General features: G+C 58.8%; 1 protein-coding gene across 5 annotated transcripts in view; it reads left to right on the plus strand.

Annotated features, from left to right (window-relative positions):
* Positions 1 to 240: 240 nt before the first annotated feature.
* Tspan18 (tetraspanin 18) overlaps positions 241 to 18,654 on the plus strand; it is a 151,158-nt gene continuing 132,744 nt past the window's right edge. For 3 of the 5 annotated variants that reach the window (XM_058583476.1, XM_046456484.2, XM_046456461.2), the window contains exon 1: positions 241 to 385. The gene's annotated coding sequence lies outside the window, so the exon portion shown is untranslated. Of the gene's footprint in view, positions 386 to 444; positions 628 to 668; positions 1,329 to 18,654 lie in introns of those variants that run through there. The other 2 variants (XM_046456479.2, XM_046456470.2) reach the window with 2 other exon arrangements.

Genomic DNA, 18,654 nt, shown 5'->3' on the forward strand with positions numbered 1-18,654 from the left:
GGCGGCGGCGGCGGCTGGCGACGGGAGGGAGGCGGCGGCGAGGGGCGGGAGCGGGAGGGGGCGGGACGGAGCGGGGCTGGAGGTGGGGCCGGCGGCGGCGGCGGGCGGGCGGCTGCAGCTGCCGCCGGCGTCTCGGGGGCTCCAGGCTGCGGGCGGACGCAGCGCCGAGCGATCCACCGCGAAGCCGCGCGAGGCCGCCCCTGCCCGAGCCCCGGCCGCGGCCCGGAGCGAGCGTCGCCGCCGCCTCGCGCCGCGGGTCCCCGGCCGCGCCGCCACCGCCAGGCAGGCAGCGGGCGCCCTGCAAGTTGGGAGCGCGCCTCTCCGCCCGGGAAACTTTCCCCCGCGGCCGCCGGCGATTGGCGCGGGGTCCGGCCGCCGCTGCAAGGTAGGCGCGGCCCGCGGGGCGCCCCGTCGCTGCGTCCCCGGGGCCCGGGACACCCGCGCGCGACCCCTGGGAGAGCGTTCCGCCCCTTGGGGTTTGGGGACGGGATGCGAGTCCCACGATCGTCCCGGGGAAGCCCAGGAGCCAAGTTCTACTCCAGCTAGCCTTGGAGGGGGCACGGGAAACGCACCAGCCCCGGTCCCTGTCCGGAGACCGCCCAGGACCGCGAGCTTCGCCCAGGACAGGTGCAGGACCTGGCGGCGACAAGCGCTCCCGGGGGCTGAGTGGGAGCTCCCGAGAGTGGCCAGGGGTGGTGGTGGCAGGTGTGGTTTCAAGGTTCAGGGCTTCTGCCAGGGCTGTGCCCGAAGGAAAGGGGTGCGTCCCGCGCCAGCCTGGAGGAGGACCGGTAGGGACAGAGACCCGGAGGGGGATCCGGCGGGGAAGATGGCTGGACCCGGCCGGGCACTGAGCGCGCGCCGCCTTTGGGGTCCCAGGCGGCCAGGCAGGGCGGGGGCGCCTCGCTCTCTTCCCGCGCCCGCGTTCTTTCCTACGAGGGATGTGCGGCGGGGTTCGGCGGAGGATCGGTGGGTGCTGCGTGGGTCGGAAGCTCGGGCTTCCCGGGGTTAGCGTGGAGGGAATGGCTCGGAGCGCCGCGGGCCACGGCGGTTCGCGCCCGCGCTGGCTCCGGGCTGGAGCGAGGTGAGTGTCCCCGCCAGGGGGCGCACTGCCAGGCCACTCTCCCTCGGAAGGCGAGCGCCGGCGCTACCCGCGCTGAAATGGGGACACGCGGAACCCCAGCCCCACTGCCCGCAGGCTGGGCTCCAGGACGCACGGGCACCCGCCCCAGTGGACCCGGGGAGGGTCCCGAGCCTGAGACTCGCCTGCCGCGGTTATCACTGGACAGATCGGCTGACATGAGGTGATTTTTCCTGGGGGTCTGCAAAGGGTGAGTGAAACATTCACCCCCAGAAAAACAAAAACGAAAGAAACTTTCCGAGAGCAGGGAGCTGGCGTGGAGAGCGTGGCTTGGAACGTTCACTTTTTGAGGTTTCTTGAAGTTTCCAAAACCCAAACTGTGGAATGCGTCCTTTCTGTACAAGTGGCACCTTTTGTTCCTCGGATCTGGCCCCATCTCTAGGTGTGGGCTGGGTGGGGTCTTGGGGTGGCGCCACTCTTATCCATTCTCTCCCTGGGAGCAGTCAACGCGGAGGAGCGGGGCGGGGGAGGGGCCCAGAGAGCCGCTGCCCCGGCCGAGGTGTTGGATTTCTCAGGGGTCAATTTCTCACCCCTTAGGTCTGGGGTCTCCAGGGCACGTTCATCTGGTCATTTCACAAGTACTGGTGAAACCCTGCCCGTCGTCCCTGTTACCTCCCTCAGGACTTCTGTGTGTTGAGTCCGTGTGGCTGTGCCTTGGGAAGTGAGCTAGCTGCGGGCATCTGTGAAAAGTGTCATCTTTGTCCATGTGGGGCTGTTCGACACTGAAGGGACACTGACATCGCTCTCTCAAGTTCCCACCCTCCTCCCTGCACCCCACGAGAATACCCGGAGCAAATCCCACACCTAGCCCAGGCCGCCCGGTGGCCAGAGGAAGTTTTCAACGGATCCTTCCCCCAACATGCACTCTTTGGGTACACCTGTCCCACCCAGTGTCCTGAGAGTCCCCCGCTCTGGAAGGTGATGGACGTGGAGTCCGTTGTAGACTGGACTGTCGGTTTTTTTTGTTGGATGCAACCAAAATGTTCCAGGACAAAGTTGCCTCAAGACCCGTGCGACTTCTATTTTGAATGGAGGAGGGGGAGGAGGAGGAGGAGGAGGAAGAGGAGGAGAGAGGGAAAGGATGGGGCAGTCCTTCTCTCTGGCTGCGTCTTTCCGGGGGTCCAAAAAAACAAAAGGAGTTTTCTGTCTGTTTTGTTTAGCTTGCTTCTTCTCTTTTACTTGTAGTGACTCTTGTTTTTCTGCGAGGGAAGCCAGCCTGGGAACAGCCCTGCCCTTGGGGCCTGTGGGTGAGCACGGGGGCCCCCTGAAGTCTGGCAGCTTCTGTGTCTGGCCTGTCCTCTCCGTGTCCCCACCCCCACACACCTGTCCCAGACCCTGAGGGATGCTAGCCTCCCGTCCCTGTCTTGCTCAGACTCTCAGACAAGCGCCAGTGGCTCTGATTCTGCAGAGTGTTCAGTGGTGGCTGCCCGCTGTCCATGTCCCCCCCTGCTCCCAAATCTGAACGGGCAGGAGATCAATGAAGGCTCCAGGCCCCTTTCTGGAAGTTAATCTGGACCTGGGTGTCGGACGCCTTGGGCTGACTTCAGGAAGGACCCCTGCCTTCAAACGCTCCCCCAGGAGGAGCCCCCTGGGTTGGTGAAGGCAGTGTCAGTGGTCACCGCCGGTTGAAGGACAGGGTGCTAGGCAGGGGAAGGTGTGGAGGTGACATGAGGCAAGGGATGATGAGGACCTAGGGGAGGGACCGAGGCAGGGAGAGACCACAGGTTTGAAGTCCAAGTCTTCTGATGGCCAGGGTGGCGTGGGGTGGGGGGTGGGGGCCACTTGCCCTCCTGGCTCTATTTCCCCAGCCTGTTACCTGAGCGTGGTGGCTGAGGAGATGGTGGCCTTTGCAACTTAAAGTCTCACCTTTTGTGGCGCCTGGCAGGCCTGCTGGGCCCTGTCTTCAGTCCAGCAGAGGGGGCCACCGCTGGCTGGCTGGCCCTGCTGGGCGCAGCCCCGAACACAGCAAAATCTGTGACTCCAGGAGATTTGAAACCCGGCTCCTGTCATTTTTTGGCTTGTGGATAAACTGCTCAGCAGTCGGGGAGTAAGGGTAATACCGGGGACCCCTTCCTGCCAGGAGCCCCATGGCACTCCGTCAGCTGCTCTGTCGCCACCCTCCTCTGCATGCCTGTCCAGCCTCGCTCTTCCCTGGCCAGAGTCAGCGTCGGTGGCCGGGTGGCATAATTTAGGGACCCCTCCCTTTCCACAGGGCTGCTCTTCTGGCCTCTTTCATTAGCCATCGAGAGGGAAAATCAGGAACATTTGTTCACGCTCTGCTGGGACGCAGCCGCGGGAGGGGGCTGGGAGCCAGCACGTTGGTCCCACGGAGCACAGGCTGCTTGTGGATCAGGCGTTTCTGCAACTGATGCCGCTGAGCTAAGATGCCAGGCTGGGCTCCTCCTGCCGCCCGGGCTGCCACCCTGGACCCGCATCAGCGCTCCATCTGATGAGTGGGGGCCGAGAGCGAGCCACTTTTTAAGAAGAAAACCAGACTGACGGGATGAGACCCCGGGTTTGCACCGGGCAGAGCAGGACTTTCATCCGGGTCTTACTATCTTGTGATCCAGCCCTCGCTCCTGTTCACACACCGAGGCTGGGTCCATGAGTGAAATCAACAGCTGGAAAATGAGCACAGACAAGCTCATTGCTGGTGGGTGAGTGTTTCCATCCACGCAACAGAATGGAGTGGAGAGGTCGCTAAGCCAGGAGTTAGGAGAGGCGTGTCCCAGCCTTCAATCTCTCACAGATAGAGCTGTGTGAACTCCACAGAGTCGCCAGCCCTCTCTGAGCCTGTTTCTCCTTTTTCTTTAGAAGAATCATGGCAAGGTGGTTAGACAGCCTGGGCTCAAAGGATGGTGAGTCTTCATATCCGACTGTGACCTTAGGCCCTTCCACCTCTGGTGCCTCAGTTTCCTGACCTAGTAAAAATGGAGCCAGTATACCACATCAAACTGTTGTGTCCTGTCAATGAGATAGAACGTGTCAGATGCCCAGAACATAGTAAATGCTCAATAAATGCTCATCATCATCGCTGTCAGCATTACTGTTATTTTTAAATGACACAGTAATATTGGAAGAATCAACTTGGATCCTTTGCAATAATCCTGGCCACAGATTTGTGGGTGTGCAAAACATTTGCTCATGGGGTAGAAGACAAGGGCGAATAGTTCTTTTTTCCCTGCCTCCTTGAGGGACTCTTCTGAGTCTTATAATTGTCCTTCTGGTGGCCCCACCCCTGTGGCAGGAAGCCCAACTTGACGTCACTGAAATATCCGGATTTCTGGCACTTGAGGGAAGCTCTCCGCTCGGCCACATTGCGTCCCTCCCCTCCACCCTCTCTTTCCCGTCCCTAACTGCCGAGCAAAGACCATATGTGCAGATAATAAGTTTAAGCTGATCAACAGCGCCCAGGTCCTCCCAACCCAAGGCCACCTTCCTAGAAGCCACTTTCCACTTTCAAATAAATAATCCGCGCTCTGTCCTTTGCTTCGTGTCTGGCTGGCCCGCCTGTCTGCCTCTGCCCCTCTTTGGCTGGGTGACCTGGGCTGGGCCCGGTCTGTGGTCTAAGGCTTCGGGGTCATGAGCGCCCAGGCTGCCCCTCCCTCCTCCTCTCTCTCCGGGCAGTTGGCCGCTCTGAATCAGTGCAGCGAGGGTCTTCACGGGGACAAACACTATGGGACAGGAGCTGGACCCTGCTTCGTAGGATGGGCAGATACAGCCCCCGCCGTATCCCTGGCCCATCTCTTTCTCTGACCTATCAGCGAAGTCTCTTCAAGTCTTGCGCCCAAGGTCCTGTGAGCCCAGGCCCCGGGAGGGAGCGCTGAGGTCTTGGGTGGCTCCTCCGCCCTGCTTCTGGTTACTGTCCAGGCTCAGGGCACCTTCTGAGAGTCTGTCTTTTTTCCCTGCATATGGTCCTTTGCCATCTTGGGGACAGGGAAGGCTAAGAGTTTTGGGGTCCTGGCTGCTCACAGGCGCGGAGTAATCCCAAGAAAAAATCAAAGTTGCACCCGGGCGCGGGGCCGGGGTCCTGCGGTGTGGCCTTGGGCTCCTCATCCCTCAAATCAGAGTAACAACAACATGGGAAGCGAAGTCACCCGAGCTGCCGGAGCACAGGCCCCAGGTCTCAGGGGCCTGACGCAGCGCTTGACCTCATTGATGGTGTCACTGGGCCAGCTCCCCGCAGTTGCTCCAGGAGCCGGGCTGAGGGCGACTCTGCCATCTTTGTGGGGGCACCTGTGGCATCAGAGTGAGTGCAGGAGGGGAAGAGGGAGGTGGGAAAGCCACACCGACACTCCATCCTGAGGCTGGAGGACTGAGATCAGAACTGTCCCCTGAGGCTGGGAACGTCAGGAAGTGTGTGGACGTTTGGTGGCCACCGTGGCCACACATTTCCATGGGCCGGGCGAGGACTTGGATGATGCCTTCAAGATTTGCAGCGCAGCCCGGCCTGTCATCAGCCCTCAAAACACGGGCTTCCTTTCCAGATGATTCCTGAGGTGGGCTGCTCTCCACCCACCGCAGAGCGTGGACGTGGAAGTTATTATTGTGCCTGTAATACCCTGGAGTGGGCGGGGCCCTGAGGGCTGTCAAGGTCAAGGGCACCGCCAGGCCCTTGACCTTCCGCCCAGCGCTCTGCAACCTCCTTTGGCTTATTGAAAACTTACTCCTCTGAGAACTTTTTCCAGAACTTCTTCCAGGATCTGCTCCTGCTCCTGTTTCCGCCTCCCAGGCTCCAGTGGTGTGGGCTGGAGGAGGCAGGGAAGGTGCAGGAACTTTCTGGAAGCGAGATGGAAGGGTAGGGGCCTGAGGTGAGAGAAGCCATCCTCTCAGATATTCTTAGTGGGAGCGGTGTTGGGTGTCCAGCTGGCATGGGCCTCCTCCCTACCTGGGTCATAAGGAAGAGCCGCCCCAGGCAAAGGCATCTCCTGGGCAGAGGCCAGAGGGGGCCAGCAAGGGACTCAGGCCCAGAGAGGTACCGCTCCCCTCCCGCGGCCCAGGCTGGATTGTCCTGTGGAAGGACCTGGCCTCCGCGTGAAGGGGGAGAAGGATTCCGAGCTCACCACCAGGCTTCCTCCAGGCCCACGGATGCTGTGAGCCAGGCTCCCTGCCACCCACCCGCCCCCCATGTGGCTCCTCTCCTGCTGGGACAGATTGCAGTGTGCTCTGGCTGGCCAAGTGTGCAGAGCCTCCTGGGGGAGCAGCCCCACGGCCACCTGCTGCCTGACATTTAGGGTTCCTTCCAGCAGGGTGGGCCCCGCGCTGTCAGGGCTCCTGGGCCCTTTGGGTTTTTTTTAGCCTGGGGTGGCGGTGGGGGAATGGGGTGCTTTTCCAGCCAAACAGGAATGCCTCCCAAGGGCCCCGGGGCGGGTGGGCGCTCCCGGGTTGCCTTCCTCCGCCTGGCCATGGTGGACACTGGCCCCCAAGGACAGTGAAGCCCCCCACCGAGCTGCCGGCAAGGTGCTGAGGAGACAGCCTGACTCCTGATTCCCCGGAAGCACTGAGACCAGTTATGACTGGGACTCGGGCACCGTGGGGTCCCTCAAATACACCGCAGTCAAACCTGCTCCGTCTCGGCTTCTGCAGCCCCTGCCCAGCTGGGGCCTTGGAGCATCTGGGCAGCGCTCTGAGGCCGGGCATGGGGCATTTCCCAGGCTGCTGGGACACGGTACCGCAGATTGGGTGAAAACAACGGGAATGTCATCCTAGGGATCCCGCGGCCAGGACCCTGCAGTCAGGGAGCATCAGGGTCTCTCTGGCAGCTCTAGGGCGGCTCCCTGTCCCCCTCTTCCTGGCTTCCAGTGGCTCTGGCAACCCTGCCTTCCTTGGCCTCTGCAAGTGTCCCTCCAACCTCTGACCCCCTCTTTCTCTGTGTGTCTGTCTCTCATAATGGGACACCCTCATCCTAACTTGATGACATCTGCAAAGACCCTGTTTCCAAATGAAGTCACATTCCCAGGTACCAGGGGTTGGGCTTCAGAATCTCTTTTTAGGGTCCGCACTTCAACCTGTAACAGAGTGACAGTGCTACTGCCCTGTTTATCACCAAGAGAAGCAGTGTAAACATGTGGCGCTGTTTGCCTAAGTTCTTAGCCTACACCACTAGTAAGTGATTGATAAGTCACCGCCTCCACATTTCAGGGTTTTTTTGTTTTGTTTTGTTTTTAATGGTACCAGGGGCGCTTGCCACTGAGACACATCCCCAGCCCTTTTGAGACAGGGTCTTGCTAAGTTGCTTAGGGCCTCACTAAGTGGCTGAGGCTGGCCTCAGACTTGCAATCCTCCTGCCTCAGTCTCCTGAGTTGCTGAGATCACAGGCGCGCACCACCACATCCAGCTACATTTCAGTTTTCTTCTCAGTCAAGCGGGGAATGTCTACACCTCCCATAGCCTGGTTTTTAGCATCAAAGGAGATTCATGTCTGTGTCAAGCACATTTTGCCAACAGCGAGGCTCTGGCTGGTTGCCGTTATTAACCATCTTTGCTCCATCTCCACGGTCCCAGAGAAACATCAATGTATGGGAACTAAAAACCCATTGGAAATAAATATGTTTTCTAGAAAAAAAAATTATTTGAAAGGACTGACTGAAAGTCCCCATTCCCATCCTCCCACTTGTCTTCCTTGATATTTATCGCGGGTTTACCGTGAGCCTCAGAAATCACTGCAACTTGGAAAGACTGGGCTGTTTTTCCCAGGGGCAGCTGCCTGAGAGGGCTTAATGATGACTCTCAGCCCCAGAGCCCACCCTCAGGAGCCCAGGAGGGCTTGGGTGCCCAGCGGCAGAGGCTGGTGGACAGACAGGCAGCAGCCCCATGTGGAGTGGAGGTCGGGGAGCCCCCCACCATCCAGGGTCAGGCCTGCAGCTTCAGAGAGCTACTGCCGGGGTTCAAATCCCAGTTCGGCTGGGACCGTGGCCACCGCTTTGACAAATTACTTTTCGGGGCCTCCGTCTCAGCTCAAAGGGTCCTGTGTACTTGGTGGTGACGTGTGACGCGTTCCTTCTGTATCAACACGGACACGCCTGCCTAGCTTCAGGTGTCCCGTGTCTCCAGCGGCAGCCCCCAGCAAGGATCTGAGGGCCAGTAGTTCATGGACGAGAAAGAAGAGCATGGCGGGCTGTGGGCCGCTGGGCGGGCTCCCGGGGCCCTCCAGGGGTCAGTCCCCTGAGTGGTGTCAAGCGCAGGCCATTGATTGATGCTCTCCGGCCTTTTCCTGGCCCCTGCCCTTCCCCAGTTGGTCCTCACAGACAAGGTCTTGGCCTCTTCGTCTCTCAAGGTCGTGGGCCGGGGCGTGTGCAGTCTGGAGGAGCCTGGGGTCCCTGGGGAGGCCCTGGGGAGGGAGAGCAGCGGGTCATGGGGAGGGCGACTTCATCCTGATGTTGGGACCAGGGGTTGCTGTTGCTCTTTTCTGCTTCCCAGAGGGTTCTTGCTGGGAAAGCGGGCTGCAGAGCCAAAGTCCACCATGGCCTCTCAGGCCCCTGAGGCTTGGCCTGCGTGTCCTGCAGGGCCCAGCTGGGGGTCTCTTGGTGCTGTTAGGGGGCAGAGCTGGGCCAGGGATGGCGCTTTCCCCGGGGGCCTTCCCTGTGGGGGTGTTGCTCCCAGGAGGCCTGGGACCGTGGGGTAAGCACAGAATCAGAATGGGGGGGGGTGCTGGGCTGCAGCCTAGACTTCACCTGCAAGTCCCAGTCCCCACTATTCTTCAAATGCTGGAGTAGGGGGCACGGGATTGGGAGTCCAGAGACTTCCAGCCTTGGACGTGATCCTATTAGGCTCTGACAAATTCTCAGAGCCCTGAGAGCTTCTGATGCCGTTCCCTGTTGGGGTAGTGGGGGGCTGATGGTTCTTGGGGTCTCCTTCCTGCTCCAGATCCCCTGGGTCTCCCCTCGGAGTCTACAAAGGGGAACATGACCCCCAAGGCTCGAGTCCCTGGAGAAAAGTGCTCAGAAGCCCAGGTATGGCCGCTGATGGGAGAGGGGGGTGCTGAAGTAGATTTAGAGTAGACAGGGCCCCTCCATCCACAGGCGCTTCAATAGAGGGGATGATACGCGCGACATTTCCTCCCTTTCATTTGATAATTTTTTCCTTCTCAAAGTAATTTGAAGAAAGAAAGTGTCTGATGATTTGCTGCACAATGAGCTCAAATAAAAATATTCTTTTAAAAATGTGGTTGCTATGTAATTGAATTTAAATAACAGGCGATTTTTGTTTCTAGGTAGCCCGGCCACTCACCAAGGTCTATTCAAACCTGTTTGAGAAGAGCGCGTGTGTGCGTGTGTGTGCGCGTGTGTGTTTGTGTATAAAGAAAAAGGGCCTCACTGATAGTCTTTGGGGGAAAATAATAATAATGATAATGATATAGTTAAATAAAATCGCGTGCGTGAGTTCGGGCACATTTCTGGGACTACCATTCAATACCCGCTAGAAGAAAGCCATCCGGGGGCAGCTGTAGGGCTGGGCGGGCATCTCGAGGCCAGGGCACTTCCCGGGCATGTGCAAGGCCCTGCCTGGGTTCGAGCCCAGCACTGCAAAGTCCTGGTGGCTGCAAAGTCCATGTGAATGGGGGCTGTGAGCAGAGAAGCAAATTTTAGCTCTGAAGTCCCTTGGACCTGGGTTCCAATCCTGCTCAGCCCCTCGCCCGCTGCATCCATGATACTGAGCAAGTGATTTATCCATCTAAGCCTCCGTCCCCCACCTGAAAACAAAGGACCGCAGAGAGAGGGTCAAGTGCTTCACCCGATGGGGCCAGGGAGCCCCCGCCCACACTCCCTCAGAAACTCGGGGTGGCCCATGAGGACGCCAGACCCACACGCACTCTGTATCATTGTTCACATGGAGTGGACTGTCACCCCACTTTACAGAACAGGAGCCTGAGGCGTCGAGGTTATAGAGCTGGGGGCTCGCCCAGCAGGCGGAGGGCACCCTGACACTGGACAGGTTCCTCTGAACCAGCACAGGCCAGGCCCTTTCCTGGAAGGGGACTTTGGCCCGGGTCTGTGGTGGAGGAGAAGCGGCTCTCGGCCTTTCCTTATTCCCTGCCCCCGCTCACTGCAGACCTGAGCCGGAGGCTGCGCCCCGTCCAGCTGCCGGGGCACCACTGACTTCTGGCCCTGACCCCTCCCCTGGTCGTGCCCACCATAGGATCTGCTCTCCAGGGGCCGGGCTCCCACCCACTCAGGTCTCCCAAGCGTCTCTCTGGTCTCAGGCCCCTGTGTCCCTCCCTCAGGGCCACCTCAGGACTTAGTGCTTTTGTGCTCTAGGTATCACTTGGCGGGTCCCAGGGGCCTCATGTGGGTGACTGGGGCTTCGTGCCACCGAGACATGCAGTCCCTCCAGCATCGGGCCCATCCTTCCCACCCTGCCAGCTCTGGTGGCGGGGGTCCTGCTGGAGGACGGTCGCGGGGCCTAGCAGGCCCCACCCCCCCGGGGCAGCTCGCTGTCTTTTCCCTGCAGAGGGACGATGCTCCCCGCCCTCGGTCTCCTGGGGCCACCTGCTGAATTGCCCCACAGGACTCAGAGGGACTCAGAAAACAGCTGAATCCTGGCTGCTGCTGGGCCCGACCTTTGCCTTAGGGAGCCACCGAGAGTCCTGTGGGATGCAAGGGAGACCTTGAAGGGAGGATGACGATGTCTTGGGGTGAGGCTTGGCAAGATGAGACCAAGCCCTCACCATGGGTTTGGTAAGCACAAGCACGAGCCCTGTGGTGCAGTGGTTAGTGCCGGGCGCTAGGGCCAGGCCATGGCGGGTGGAATCCAGCCCTGCCACTCTCTTGGTGGGAGCACAGCCCACTAAGTCCCGGTGCCTCCCTCGTCCCTGTGAAGCCTGGTGTGCAGTGGCCAGGGGCAGGGATATCCAAACATCTAGAATGTTCTGTGGGGCCAACAGGGCCTCCCTGTGAACTGCGGCGTCCTCAGGCGTTGGAGGCCCCATGGGACCCTCTAAGTCAGAGCTGGGAACTCCCCACACTTTGAGTGGAACATTTTCCCATCACACCTGTTCTGCCATGTCCTGTGGCAGCAGAGGACACCCCAACCCTGCAGCCAGCTGGAGAGTCCCACCCCAGGGGGTGGGCAGGCACCCACACCTTCCTCTGCCTCACAACTCCGCACCCGAGAGGACTTTGGATGGAAGATCAAGCCTCTCCCGAGGGAGGACCCAGTTTGGGGCACATTCTGCCAATCGTGGCTTTGAAAAGGCAGAGTCGCAGGTGCTGGGGAACGTTCAGTTCTTACAAATTAAAAAATAAAGTAGTTTCTAGCGTCGAGTGAGGGGAAGAGAGTAAGGGGAGCCATCTGGCCTGGCGGAGGGGGAAAGGAGGCTGCTTGGCCTCCATTTGCAGCAGAAAGCGCTGTGAGGTTTTTGCCATGTTAATAAAGACAGGAAGTGGGGAGACAACAGGGGCCTCGGGGCCACTGGGGACACCCCACGGGGGCCCTCCTTGGCTTCAGTGCATTATCACTTGGGGCTTGAGATGAACGAGGCCCCGGCACGTCTCTGACTTTTCTGGGGGTTCCTAATTGGTCTTGAGAAACTCCATGGCGTGGGGGGAAAGAGTCCTGGATTAGAAATGGGGGTGTCTATGCAAGTCCCAGCCTTGCCGCTCCGAGCTGGATGACCTTGGGCAAGGCACTAGTCCTCTCTGGGCCTGTTCATTTGTCCTCTGCAAAACCCAGGGCAAAACAAAACAAAAAGCACACAAACAGAAACGCCCCAGGGCAGAGACAGATGATCTCCCCAGTCCTGCCTGCCCCGGGCAGGGAGGGGCCAGCTGGGGTTGGCTTCTTTTCCCTGTTTCTCGTAAAACCATCCTGGGTGTGAGGAGGCCGAGCCACCGGAGGAAACGGTTTCCGGGGCCAATGCTGACTCGCGGGAGCAGCCTGAGGACCTGGACGGCTCGGGCTTTTCACCTCAGATCCACAGTTGATTGGTTGGTAGGGTCTGTCTCGAGCGCAGTGATGGGAAGATGGGCTGCTTTCTCCCAGCTCAGCGGGAAGGCGTGCCAACATCCATTATTGATGTCTGCTGCGGTCAGAGGCTGGTGAGCGCCAGAGAGCTGCAGAGACGGGAGGTGCTGGGACCTGGATGCTCCGTCACTGGTTTGGGGATGGAGGACCTCAGGCGATGGCCCTCAGTGGGGCTGCTCTCCATAATGAACGCCTCGGCTGGCTCATCCGTACACAGCAGGGCGTTGGAACCTGCCTCATGGCGCTGTGTGAACCTGGGGAGTTCAGTCAGCTCCTAGGGACAGGATCTGGGCCAGTGGCAAAGTGAATGACCCCTGACCTGGTTTAGATAGGAGGCGTCCCCGAACCCCTCTGTGGGACAGTGCTCGAGGCTCAGAGGGGAACGACTGGGTCAGGAGAGCTACGACCTAAGTGGGGTAGGTACGGCTGCACAGAGGGGCCACTGGGGCGTGTCCCTGGGGTTTATGTTGGTCCCTGGTGAGTGGAGTCCTTTCTCTGGGCTCGCTGCTCCTGGTGCCACCTCCTCAGCTGCGTTCCTCCGCCCTCCGCCATCATCATGTTCCTCACCCTGGGCCCAGAGCCGTGGAGTCGGCCAACCTCAGACTGAACCTCTGAAACCACAGCCAAAATGAGAGTCTCCTCCTCTGAGCTGTCCTCCTCAGGCCTTTTGGTCGTGACGACGTGAAGCCGCTAAGACCCGCGTGCAGGCCCAGGAGGCCAAACAGCGATGAGCGGGCCAGATCAGAGCTGCAGGACTGTTTTGTTCAATGTGTGCGATGTTAAAGCCTGAACTCGACCCAGCATGGACCCGGCGAGAAACGCAGCTCAACCTGAGCACATACATGGAGCCCACGACCCGCAACTCTGCTCTCAGGAATCTGCCCAACAGAAAAACCCATAAATGCTCTTCAGAAAGCATATGTAAGGATGTTCACAGCTTCATTGCTCCCCACAGGTAATAACTGGAACATTCCAGATGTGAGCAGATAGTAGAGTGGGTTAGGGAGCTGTAGAGCCCCCCCCCACCGTGGAATAGTATACAGCAAAGAAAATGGATGAACCCCAGCTGCTGGTAGTGGTTTGGGGGAATCTTAGCACCCCAAGGCTGAGCAGAAGACCCCAGACAGGAAGGAGGACACACAGCAAGATTCTCTTCATGTGAAGTTCAAAGTCAAATTTATGGTGGCAGAAGCCACAATGGAAACTACCTCTGGGCAGGAGTTGGGGGTGCCCAGAAGGAGCCACGTGGGCCTCCTGGATGCTGCTGGTCATTCCAGGTGGTAGCTGTGAGCTCCTTTTGTGGACAGTCATTGAGACGAACACCTTCAGGTCCAGGTCCAGTTTTAGAAACTCTAATAACGAAGTTGAAAACGTGAAAGCTCTTTCTCACCGGGTGGCACAGCGGGCGATGAGACCCACACGCGGGGTTTCTGCTTTTCTCCACAGAGGAACGTTCTGGAAGCCTGGAACCCCGTGTGGCACAGTGAGTTGGGGGGAGCAGCACCGTTCCCTTTCTGGGTGAAGCCTGTTGCCACTCCCCCGTTTTGCTTCCAGGTCCTTGTTTGGACTTGAAATGGGGACACGTGACACAGTGCTCCCCTCTGGGACTTCCAACCTTGTCAGAGAGAAAGACTTGCAGTGAGTGTCGGGTGAGCTGGACATACAGACACAAGGACGCCTGGACGTGCGGGGCTCAAGGCTCACTGCACCTGAAGGCGTTGTTTGGTGACTTTGGTGAGTTATTTAGTCTCTGGGCCTCAGTTTACCCCCTGGAAAGCCAGAAGAGCAGCCCCTACTTCAAAGAGCATCTGAGGGTCGGGAGAGATGGTGGTTGGGAAGTGCACAGCCCACTCCCGCCTGCAGGGCCGGCTCCGGTGGGCTCCTGTGCCCAGGAGCGGCCACCCGGGCACGCCCTCTCTGTGCTGTATTGGGGTGGGACGTGGAAACTTGGTCTCTGTGGCCCTGGCGTCACGCCCCTCCCTGCCCCCCCCCACCCCGTGCACCCAGAGTTGGTCTGCATCCCGGGGCAGCGCCTTCCTGGTTAGGCGCCCAGGCCGGGGGACAAGGGGACGTAGCTCCTGCAGCCGATCCTGCGGGTCTGGTGGGGATGCCAGGCCTGCTCTGCGGCCAGCGTCTGCCTGGCCTCGTGTGACAGCTGGCTCCCGGGAACACGCCACTCCCTGGCGCCTGCCTCCCCCTCACCCACAGCTGCCAGGAGCAGCCCTGCCCGGGCGGATGGCTCCCAGCAAGAAGCTGGCCGTCCACGTCTCTGCTGTCCCTCTGGCTTTCCCAGCCCAGAAACCAGGGAGCGGGGAGAGAGTGGGGAAGGTGCCGTCCCTGCTCTAAGCCTCAGTGGTCTGATCTGGAAAACGGGAGGGGACTGTGCTGGCCTGGCTCTCCACCTGTGCTCAGAGTCCTGACAGTGGCCGTGACACTGCTGCTGCCGAGCGATTGGCTGTGAGCCGGACCCTCGGCTGGACTCGGTGGGAAGGATGTGGTTTGAATCAGCCTCTTGGTCTCCGACAATCTGTTTTGACTTATTCCACTGTGGGAATTGAAAGCGGCCCAGACCCTGTTCCTCTCTCCTCCCTCTCTCCCCTTCTTCTCCTAGCACATGGGTTTCTCCTCACTCACGGCTCACTCACACCACTCTTGCACACTCATCCTCACTCATTGGCTCTGTAAGATATTCACACTCATCTTCTCACACCCAACTGAGATGCAGGCAGAACCTCAGGTGGCCCCTGAATTTCCCCTTCTGCCTCAGAGGTCTCAAGGGTGCACACTCATAGACCTGTTTGCACACTCATTCTCACACCGGACTTCCCTCCCTTATCCCCGGCAGAGCTCGTAGGACAGGAGAACTGATCTCACTCTGCCTCTTTTACCAACAGGCTCTAAGGTTGTGTGACATGGACCAAGTCACTCAACCTCTCTGGGCCTTGGTTTCCTTGCTCTCTGTACATTTAGAGGGGTCATCACTTTCCTGCAGGATGTCGCAGATGCTCTGAGGCAAGGTTCCTCCTGCATCTGACATTCCCAGGCTCTGCCAATGGGTGGACTTGATCTCATTAGGCAGACTGTGTGCCAACTGGATCACCTCCTAGCCTTTCCTGGGACTGAAGACGTCATCTCATTTCAAGGTAGAAATTAACACAAGGTCAGGATAAAATTGGAAGGTCAGTTGGTGATTCATATTGACCCCCCAGAGGCGACGTGGCGCCCCCTGGGGTCTGTCCCTCCTTCCTCTCCATGCCCCCTTTTCCTTCCTCGCAGTGGGCTGTTCTGGCTTCTCAGGGGGTAATCCGAGGCCGGCTGAAGCGTCAGGGGAAACAGACGCAGCATCACGTTGCCCCCCTGCTGGTGGCGGGGGTGGGCAGGGCTGGAAACGCAGGGGTCCCCGTGTTCTGTCCAAGCCCAGCAGAAGCTGGCTCATTTGGGTGTGTCCTCTTCCTGGCACGTTCCAGGGACAAGGGCTGACCTTACTGAGAACTGACCGCATGGCACCCTGTGGACTCCTTGTCACAGCCCGGCAGGTGACATCCGGCCATCTGTGTAGGATGGCACCCTGGAGCATCGGCCCACTGTGGATTAGAGCTGGGCTGGCTCTGCCCTGGGGCGACCAGGGTCCAGCTAAGCTTCGGACCACCAAGCCGTGCAGTCCTGAGGGGCCCGAAGGGACCCAGCAAGGGGAAAGTCCAGATCTAAAGCAGGAGTCCAGGCTTCAGCCAGCGCTGCTCCAGACCCACCGTCCCCTTTTCCTTGGGCCACTGTGATCACACAAAGTTGTTAATAGGGGAGGCCGCTGGCCATGGGGACCTCTGCCCGCTCCCTGGCCACGTCTCTGGCCGTGCGCTGCAGGCGGGGCGGGGCTCGAGTCTGCTGGGCGCCCCGGGTGGGCTCCCAAGTGCTCTGATGCCCGGGTCCCCCATTCGCGCCCTGGGGAGAGGACCCAGCCGCACAGTCAGCCCCAGGGCTGGGGAGGGTGCCGTGGCCTGCACCCTCGCTGAGCCCGCTCCGAGCTTTCTCCACTGGTCTCCGCAGACCCTTTGCTGGGCTGTGGGCTCCCTCCGTGGCACAGAGGGCACCAGCCCAGAGTCAGAGTTCCATCCCTAAGGGACGCGGTCCGCAGGCAGCTGGGATGCCTTCTCATAGGAGCCATTTGGTCGCCAGAGCGCCTTGGGGTCCAAACTCCACCATGCAGAGGACCTGGGAGGGTTTTGACTGATGACATTCAACCTGACCTGCGGCCACAGAATTCCAAGAAAGTTCCAAATGGGATTCCCAAGATGAAATTGCCTAAGATGGATCCCGGCTGTCACAGCCAACATGGGGGGAGGGGTGGTCCCTCTCCCCAACTCCTCCTCGGCTTTGGTACCCAGAGGAACCCCGGGGAACCCCCTTTGACAATCACAGGCCATTAGGTGACATGTAATGAAGCCGAGACCCAGAAGGGGTGGCAGCTGACCCAGGACTCTGAAGCAGGCACGTGCGCTAGACTATTCCCATTCGCAGTAACATTTCCTTTTTATAAGAGAACTCACTGGGTTTCCTCTGGCCATTGATCTCAATGAATCTCCCCGAGATGTGTCTTTTGGTGGCTGACATTTCTGAGACACTCTCTTTCCTCTCTTCCCCGGAGTCATAGGTAAAGGGTGGATGGATGTTTATTGGTAAAGCAAGAGAAAGGGGGCTTTTCATTTGGAAGCTTGGGAAACACAGTACTTATCCAGAGAATCCCACCTGGGTTGGCAGGTGTTTAGACACCCAGGAGGATAGATTATGGTAAAGAAATAAACATCGGGACAAAGTCAACCCGTACCAAGGTGGTTGGGGCCCCGGGGGCTCTGTTTGAATGAAGGCCTCTTCTCTGTGCAGCCCCTGCCCTGATTTGGTTTTGCAGACCACATGACATTCTTCCCTCAAAACCTGATTTCCACATGGATTTAGCCAGCAGTGACCTGCCACGTGAAGAGACTTCCCGAGAATCAATAGGCAAGGGTCCCGGGGGTGGGGTGGGGTCCACGTCGGCTGCATATAAAACACCCCAGCAAAGACTGCAAGCAGCAAAAGATGGGTATCCAGGGCATCTGGGTGTCAAAGTCCCTTCATTTTACAGACAAGGCATGTGGCTCAGAGAAGCTTGGTGACCTCATCAAGACCACACAGTGAGTTAGAGGCAGAGCCTGTGTCCCCTGGGGTTCCCAGGCTGGGGCCCTTCCCAACACACTGAAGGCAAAGAAATAATGATAATAAAAATCATAATAGAGCAAAGGGTGGTTCCTAAACTGGATCCCAGTGCAGGCAGAGAGGGGTCAGGGCTGTGAGTGACAGTCTGGGACGTCATCAGAGGAGGTGGAGAAGTGCCCAGGACATTTGCCCGTTACTGGCCGACGCCCAGCTGTGCCCACTGTCTCCGTGTGGCCAGGGGAGGCTGGAGAGCCAAGGCGCCCTGTGGGCTGGCCGTGGGGAGGGACACGTGCGTCCGATTCCAGGCTGGCGGGGCCTTGGTTGCTGTGGGGACGCCGTCTTGGCCAAGCCCAACCCTGGCAGCCGGCAGATGTGTTTATTTCTTCCTTTTCCACTGGGAGGCTGCGGGCGTCTGGCAGGGCGGGTGAGCGCACAGGCTCTGGGGTTGGTGCGGGTTCTTAACCCTTGAACCTGTGATCTGGTCCACCGCTGTGCTTCCTCCTCCTTACCTGCAGAGTGGAGAGTAACTGATGGGGGCTTAGAAAAGTGCAAGCAATTTGCATGGGTGATTCAAATGGGGAATCCTGGGAAGCAGCGTGTCTGCACGTTTAAAAACTAAGGTTTGTCCCTTTTCCTTTTCTGATTATGAAAGTCACACCTACATGTGCCAACAACCTAAAGATAACGTCTGCCTATATCTCCTTCCAATCTCCCGGCCCTGTGCTGTGTGTGTGTAGACACAGGTTAAGTAAAATGTAGGAGGTGATTGTTTGGACTGAGCTCTGCCTCAGGCCCACCAGGCCCATCAGAATGGAGTCCCTCTTGCTAAAGTTACACACCAACCCCAAACCGGAGCTGCTTATAGTCGGCGAGATCTGGCCTTGAAAGAAATCAAGTGCAAGGTGACAGCAAAATCCCCAGACAGGCTACCCTTAGGCCGCAGGGTAAGGAGAGTCACTGGAAACTGGCTCATCTGCTTGTGGTCCCTGCCTCTGTGTCTTGTCTTGTACCTTTCCCACCATTGGAGCACCCCCCCCCCCACCCCCACCCTGGCCCTCTCTGCTCAGAGAGAGCCTCCGGGGCGGCCTGGCTCATGAATCGCTGATGAAGCCAATTAGATTTAAGATCCACTTTGTGAAACTGTGTTCTTTGACAGTGGTGTGTATGTGTGCATGCATGCGTGTGTGTGTGTGTGTGTGTGTGTGTGTGTGCATCTGCATCAAGAGAGATGTATCGAAGACGTGAATTGTCAGTAAAATGGAGAAAAAAATGAAAACCAGGACTCGCTTATAAATCTAGAATGTAGGTCACAGACTGACGTCAGTTATGACAGAGAAGAATCAGAGGATCAGGGCCTTGGAGGA

This window comes from Marmota monax, unplaced genomic scaffold (genome assembly GCF_021218885.2).
Source record: "Marmota monax isolate L192 unplaced genomic scaffold, Marmota_monax_Labrador192_F-V1.1 WCK01_AAM20220418_F8-fsc00047, whole genome shotgun sequence".
NCBI lineage: Eukaryota > Metazoa > Chordata > Mammalia > Rodentia > Sciuridae > Marmota > Marmota monax.